Raw genomic sequence first — 7,722 nt, 5'->3', positions numbered from 1 at the left:
AGCCCAGGACAAAGAGCGTTCCTCATTTTTAAACCGAGCACTAGAAGGAGATTACAAATTGGACCGAATATGAGTGAACTAGGCGAGGGAATACAAATTCTAAAGACCAAACAATACGGGGCAAAACGACAACCCCGGGGCATCGTCCCAGGAACGAACGCCGAGAGGTGCCCAGCTCGCCGAGGATCAGACGAAGGTATTCACGCCGAGCCGGCCGGCAGACGAGGGGGCGAGCAGGATAGCAAAAGAAGAGCCCGGGAAGATCCGGGCGCGAGAGCGGACCCGCGCGCCAGACAGAGAGGAGGGCTCTTCCCGCCGGAAGTGACGCGAGCTCAATCCCAGCCCGGTTCTCCCCAAACAAAAGGGATCTTGGGGCCCCGGGAGGAGCCTGAATGACATTGGAGAAGCCCCGCCTTCCTGCGGCGCTGATTGGCCAGAGAGCCTCGAGGCTGAAGTGACAATTGGCTCAGAAAGCCGTCAGGGCACGGACCCGGCGGAGGAGGAGGAGAAGAGGCTCGAGACTGTGGATGGGGAGCGGGAGGCGGAGGCGGAGGCGGCGGCGGCGGCGGCGGCGGCGGCGGGGAGCGGAGCCCGGAGCGCCGGGAAAAGGTAGGAGCGGCTGGGCCGGGCACTCAGGGACTGTTTATGAGGAGACCGGGGTCTCGAGAGAAAGGTGAGGGCGGGACTGCCGACCTCCCCCAAGGTCCCCAGCACCCTATTCCCCGAGGGGGCGGGGCCCCTCTTCCTCCTCCGCTGCCCGCGCCCCCTATTCCCGGAGGAGGCGGCGCCCCAACCTTTGAGGGGATCCCAGGTCCCGCCCCAACTCCGGTTGGGCCGCAGACCCCTTCCCCCGCGCCCCACCCACCCGCTAAGGGACCCCTCCCCTCTGTGCCTCCCTTTTGGAGAGGGGCTCCCCCCGTCCCCGCCCCTCGCCCCCTTCGGCCTCTACAGTTCCCCCTCCCTCCCCGCCACCTGCCCCATCTCGCTGGGACTTCTCTGCGGGGAGTGGGGGGGAGCTCGGTTTTTATTGCCAGTGCTTCTCTCGGTGCCCCCTCCCCATTCCAGTTGGTACGCTCACACCCCCTAGCATCCCTAAATGAAAAGGGCCTCCGGGTCCGGTCCCTGCCCATTCCCATTCCCTGCGCCTCCCCCATAGTCAGCCCCGGACGTCTTCTGGTCTTCCTCCCTTTTCAGCTAGAGCTGCGAGGCTGGACCGTGGAGGAAGCCCATCTGGCTTGCTTGCACCAGCAGAGTCTCCCCAGCTTTAGCGCCGGCCTCTCTACCCCATTCTCCCGTTCGGGGGAGCCCGGCTTGCCCCTTAGGGTACGCTTTTGTACGATTCGCTTCTTTCACCAGCTCCCCTGCTCTCTCCCCGCATTCCCCGGGGAACTTGCGATCTGGCTCCGGTTTCTGAGAACCTGACTGCTGCCGAAGTTGGCTAATTGATGAACTTGACCGAGGGTGGAGAATATAAACAGGCAATGAATAGCTTAGGATCCTTCGGGTGGACGCTCCATAGAAATGTAAATAAGGACCATTAATCTAGTGACCATAGGTTGGTTGGTTGGCTGGTTACTCTGGGAGACTTGAATAACCTTGAAAGGTGTAAATCTTAAAATAAAAGGCAGGAAGTGTTTGAAGGAAATCCCGGGTCCCATAGTCGGTGGGCTTATGATTAATCTGGTTTAATGGCCTTTGGTTCCTTTCTTCTCGATCCACACCCACTTTAAAATGCTGTAGGTCTTTGCTATAGTATAAAATATTAGTAGGTAAACTACTTGCAGTTTTAGTTTTTACAGGAATTGTAACATCTGCAGAATCGAGAAGGCAAAGTAGTTGACTAAGGTAAAACTGCATGGGCCACAGTTGTAACTAAGCTGGAGGATATTCCTCGTATAAGGAAGCAAGCATTTATTTATTAAGCAGGCACTCTATGCCAGCAAGCACTGTGCTAAACAATTTACAATTATCTTTTGTTCCTCAAAGATGTGGAAGGGAAGTGCTATTATTACATTTGAGGAAATTGAGGGGTAGAGTGATGAAGTGATTTACTTAAAATCACTGAGCTAGTATTTATTTGCCAAAAGGATTTTCTGAATTGAGGTCTTTTAGACTTCAAATTCAAATTCACTTGCCAGTCCTTATTTCCTTGCATATTAGCTTTGGAAGGAGTTAGAGATTTTCTAGTATGATCCCTTCATTTTACTGTGTGGTTCAGTGACTTCTCTATAATAGAACATGGCTTAAAATGACTCAATTTCAGGCCTTTTCACTACTAGTCCAGTGTTCTGCACTCACTGTATTCGAATTGGCATGAATGCCATTGAATTGCCAATAAATGTCCAGTAGTGTAATACTTTGCATGTATAAAAATTCTTCTTATGTTTTAATAATACTTCATTCTCATTAAATCATCCTTAATGTTGATGTAAAATTGGAGTGGTGTTTATTGTGACAAAATGCTTAGAATTAGAATCATCAAGGGTATACATTCTAAGGAGATAATAACTATTGCTTTTACTTCCAAGTCAATAAGCATTATTAAGTATCTACTAGATGTTAATAATGGGCAGCTATGTGTGGTAATGGATTGAGTGTCAAGTTTTAAATCGTGAAGATTTGAATTCAAATGTGGCCTCACACACTAGCCCCATTTGCCTCAGTTTCCTCATCTGTAAAATGAGCTAGAAAAGGAAATGGCAAACTACTCCAGTATCTTTGCCAAGAAAACCCCAAATGGGGTCACAAAGAGTTAAGGCACAAACTGAACAACAAGTAACAATAGCAAGCAATTCTGTGGCACCTAAAGATTGGCAAAACACTTTACAGGTGTTATCTTTTGACCCTCACTGCAAACTGGTCCTGTAGGTACTATTATTATGCCCATTTTGCAGAGGAGAAAACATACAAAGCAGTTAAGTGACTTGCTCAGAGTTACACAGACTACAAAGCAAAGTTTTGGAGATACTAAGCAAGGCAGTTCCTGTTACAAAGTATATCTCTAAGTCCCCAAGAGTAATGATTTGTGAATTGTAGATCTGGATCTTTTCATCCTTCCACTGAGATCTTTTTAAAGGTCATTTCCTGGAAGACCAGTGAGACCGTTGGAAGCACTTGGAGGGTTATATACTATCTATATGGAGCTATTAACCCGTAGTCTCCTCAGCCAGAACTATAAAAACTAAAAGGGAATGGTTAGGATGGAGAACGGAATATAAAGTTAACTTAAATATAACCAAAGAAATTAATTGCCAAGTCCCATCTTCTTTCCCTGATATCTTATTTGAACAAAGTAAATTAAACTGGCCTTTCATGTATCTTGGTCATCATTACAGTACCAGTTTGATCTTGTTAATCTCAGAGCAAAATTGTGAAGCTGTTACCTTGGTGTAGACCTACAAAGATAACTCTTTGATAAGACCAGGCCTATCATGATGTTATAAACAACTCAGTCCTCCCATTACCCAACATTTACTTTTACTTTCCTTATCTGGTCTGCCTAAAGGAACTTGTTAGTCCTAATCACCACTGGTGATTGAGATATCCACAAAAACATTTTTTGCTTGTCAAAGTGTCTCTGTTTTTTCTATGTATGTATTTCTCTCTCTCTCTCTCTCTCTCTCTCTCTCTCTCTCTCTCTCTCTCTCTCTCTCATTCGCTCGCTCGCTCTCTCTCTCTTTCTCTCTCTCTGTGTGTGTGTATGTGTGTGTGTGTGTGTATCTTTAAACTAAATGTAATTATATCTCAGAACCTGGGAAGAACTTAAAAATATAACCATTGCTAATCATTTCAGGGTTTCCTTTCACTTTTCTGAGAATTTGATGTGATTATGAATTTAGAAAAGTATTTCAGACTTTGAGTATCTTGGCTTATTTCATTACTTAAGAATGTTTCTTGGATGTTTTACTTTTAGGTTTCCGTAGTTTCTTTTCCTCCTTTATTTCTTTTTAATGCATCTTCAAATGTGTTTGAAGGGTATTCATAGAAGAGCGGTTGAATTTCTTAATAAAATAGACTCTAGTTCACACAAGCTGATCACAGAAGTTCTGACATGCTCAGCTTACAATGAGCTTGTGTGTTGGCTGAATCAAATTTGCGGTACTGCCAATTAATTTGCAGAGCAAAATTGGAATTCATTCTGTGTAAAATCTTGGCTTTTCAGAGTGGAACAGAGTGATACTTCTAGGTATTCCAGTAAACTGGTTGGTGGACATATAGTATGAGACAAGGAACACAAATTTATTTCTAAAGGAAAGTAGGCTTTTCTGTGGAAGCTGACCCCAGAAATGACTTGTCAGCCTGTTTTAAAAACACATTTGTTCCTGTTTCCTGAAGATTTGATGCTGACTGGATAGATTCCAGTTCAAAGCATCTCAGTTTAAAAATGGCTTATTTGTCAGTTTGCCTATGAATTTTAAGGTTAGATAATGGAAGGGTTAACTATAATTATTCCAACCTTTATCTTTAGATATGTACAAAAAATAAGAGGTAAAAACTAGTAAGGAAATGATGAACTTGCTTTTTTATATATATATCAATGAATATAAGCCAAGATAGCAAAGGGGAGAGAGAAACTACAAGCAACATCTTCCATTTGTATGTATTTTACTATATCACATAAGGACCTGAAAAGGGGATCCACTGTTAAGACATTTGATCCTGGTTTTAATAAGTTTATTTGTTTGTTGTAATTAGAGTTTGGAGGGTTTTTGTCTTTTAGAGTACTTTCTTTTTTGAATTATTCTCCATTATGGAAGAAGGAATCTCATCCTGCTATTCATATTCCTTCTCTCCCACCTGCATCTCCTAAACCCCTAAATCTTAGTTTTATAATTAGGTTCTCTAGAATCCAATTCTTTGGTTTTTAACCAGAGCATTCTGGCTTGACTAAACTACATTTGGTAAGCCACTTGTAGCTTCAGTAAATTCAAGTCCTTTTTTCTGCTGGATCTAAAGGAAATACAGTCTGATTGATAGTGTTTTTGCTTGAGAAAAAGGTTATCTTCAGTCCAGGTCCTCTGGTTCCAAATTTCTGTCCTGAGCCCAGCACCTTCATCTTGAACCTTGGGTCTGGGAGCTGTCAATACTTATAGGAAAGAATAGCATTATTGATTGAAGGATGTGAGATGATAGAAACAGGTTGAGAAATAGATGAGAACTGTATCTCTGCTTAACGAGTCACCAGATTGGGCTTTCATTCAAAGTACTTTTCACTTTGGGCTTAGTCAAGTTAATACCTGGAGCTAGAAAAACATGCTGCACTCACTCAGATTCTTCTTGTGGTTGTAGTGAAGAGGGAACTTATGAATGGTGGAAAGGAGGGAGGTGAACAAGTTCAGGATCTTATCTCATCACTCAGGAACTATTTCAGTGGCTTCTCCGGCTCTATCAAGTCTGCCCACCCACCCCCATATATGGGAAAGTTGCCAGATTAATCTGCCTCAAACACTGCTTTCATCATTTCATTCCTTTGCTCAGATATCTTCAATGGCGACTCACCGGATAAAGTCTAAACTCTACACTAGCCTTCAGAGCCCCCACAGTCTGGCCACAGCCTGTTTCCAGCTGTCTCAACCCCAGCTATTTTTCTTCTTCACTTCTCTCCTCTGCCTGTCACTTAGCTTGTAATATTATCAGTTTTTATGGAATGATTCCACCAGTCTGAAGAAAGTGCCCTTCCTCTTTGGTTTACCTCATATTAAATTTTTGTCTTAGTCGTATCTTTTCTGCTCCTCAGTATTCTCTCCCCATTCCCATTTCCCCTTTAGAAATAAATGCCTCTAAGGCTGGGAATACCCTTTGGTATTCATTGCCAGAGGCTAGTGCTGTGCCTTTCTCAGAATAGATGATTAATATATGTTTATTGAATTGAATTCCTTTATCTTTTCCTTGCCTCTGCCAGTTTATGCTCTGCCTGCCCAATAGATGCTAGAACTGGGGTCCTTCTCCCACTTCCACCCAGTGGTACCATGAAGTCTTGCCTAACAAACAACCCCACCTCCCCATCGTTATCGTCAATCTTTCATGCCACTATATTTGAACAATCCTTTGCAACATGTTCTCGTATTTCCCTATGAAACTTTTTGGTTTTTTATTTTACTTTTTTTTCAAAACTATTTTAGTTTTCCAAATACATGTAAAGATAGTTTTAAGCATTCATTTTTGTAAGACTATGTTCTAAATTTTCTCTCTCCCTCCCTTATCTCTCCTGACCCTAAGACAGCAATCTGATATAGTTTATACAGGCACAATATTTTTAAACATATTTGTCATGTTGTATAAGAAAATCTTATGCTTTAATTCACATTAGTCTCCATAGTTCTTTCTGGATGTAACAGGCATTTGCCATCCTAAGTCCATTGGAATTGCTTTGAATCACCAGTTGACCATCACATAATCTTGTTATTGGGTACATTGTTTTTCTGGCTCTGCTCACTTCATCAGTATCAGTTCTTGTAGGACTTTCCCTGGATTTTCTGAAATCATCATGCTTGTTATTTCTTACAGGACAATAATATTTCCATTACCTTTACATACCATAACTTTATTCAGCCATTCCCCAATTGATGGGCATCCACTCAATTTCCAGTTCCTTGACACTACAAAAAGGGCTGCTATAAACATTTTTGCACATATGGATCCTTTTCTCTTTTTTATGATCTCTTTAAGATATAGACCTAATAATGAGACTTCTGGATCAAAGGCTTTCCTTCATTTTAAATTTATAATTATTGTGCTAATATACTGTGCACATATTTCAATTGAGACAAAAAATATTTTTAGCTGGAGGGATAGAGAAAGATTATGCAGAACTCTATTGAGGGTAGGGACTGGTTGTGGGTACTTTAATTTTTGTATCCCCAACATTTAACATAGTGGCTTGCACTTGGTAAGCACTTAATACAAATGTCATCAATATTTTGAGATGAGGACTGCCTTATTTAAATTTCCCAAAGTTCCTAGCACAATGTCTTCAGCATAGTAGATACTTGAGAAATAATTGTTCATTTTTATTCACTCAAATCAGACTACTATTATTTCCCATTTAGAGCATAGAATATCATGGAATCTGGCCATCCTTGACTTAGATGCTTAAAAAAAAGTTTCATAACAAAAATCTTACCTTCTACAGGAAGCCTTCTCCAACTCCTCTTAATTTCTTTGACATCTTTCTGTTAATTATTTCCTATTTATCTTGATTTGTATATGTGTTTGGATATTATCTCCCCCCTTAGATTTCTTTTTTAAACTTTTTTTTGGTGAGGCAATTGGGGTTAAGTGACTTGCCCAGGGTCACACAACTAGCTTCTGAATAGACTTTTGAATTCAGGTCCTCCTGCCTCCAAGGCTATCTATCCAATATACTACCTAGTTTCTTCCTCCCCTACTCTCAAACACCCCCCCCCCCACACCCCGCTTAGATTTTGTGCTCCTTAAGGACATACTGGTTTTTTTTTTTTTTTCTTTTTGTATCTCCAGCTTTTAGCAGCTTCTGGTACATCCTTTATTGAATTGTTTATCAAGTTGAATTTTAGAATTGAATTTTTTGGTACCGACTGTAAATTTAAGGTAGACATTTAGTATATAGAACATTTTTCTTCTCACATCCATTATGCATTTGGTATAATATAGTAAAATAGGTTTCCAAAAATATTTCAGCTATTTCTCAGACAAATAATATCTGACTTGATTAGAAATTTAGCTGAAAGACAGTAATACTGT

At 41.7% G+C, this 7,722-nt stretch overlaps 1 protein-coding gene across 1 annotated transcript in view; it reads left to right on the top strand.

Moving 5' to 3' along the window:
* The first annotated feature begins 541 nt into the window (after positions 1 to 541).
* The window catches only part of CTTNBP2NL (CTTNBP2 N-terminal like), a 78,228-nt gene continuing 71,047 nt past the window's right edge, over positions 542 to 7,722 (top strand). The window contains exon 1 of the mRNA XM_051993023.1: positions 542 to 609. The gene's annotated coding sequence lies outside the window, so the exon portion shown is untranslated. The remainder of the gene's footprint in view (positions 610 to 7,722) is intronic.

The sequence above is a fragment of the Antechinus flavipes genome, chromosome 4, assembly GCF_016432865.1.
Source record: "Antechinus flavipes isolate AdamAnt ecotype Samford, QLD, Australia chromosome 4, AdamAnt_v2, whole genome shotgun sequence".
Classification (NCBI taxonomy): domain Eukaryota; kingdom Metazoa; phylum Chordata; class Mammalia; order Dasyuromorphia; family Dasyuridae; genus Antechinus; species Antechinus flavipes.
This window is presented reverse-complemented; position numbering and strand designations above follow the sequence as displayed.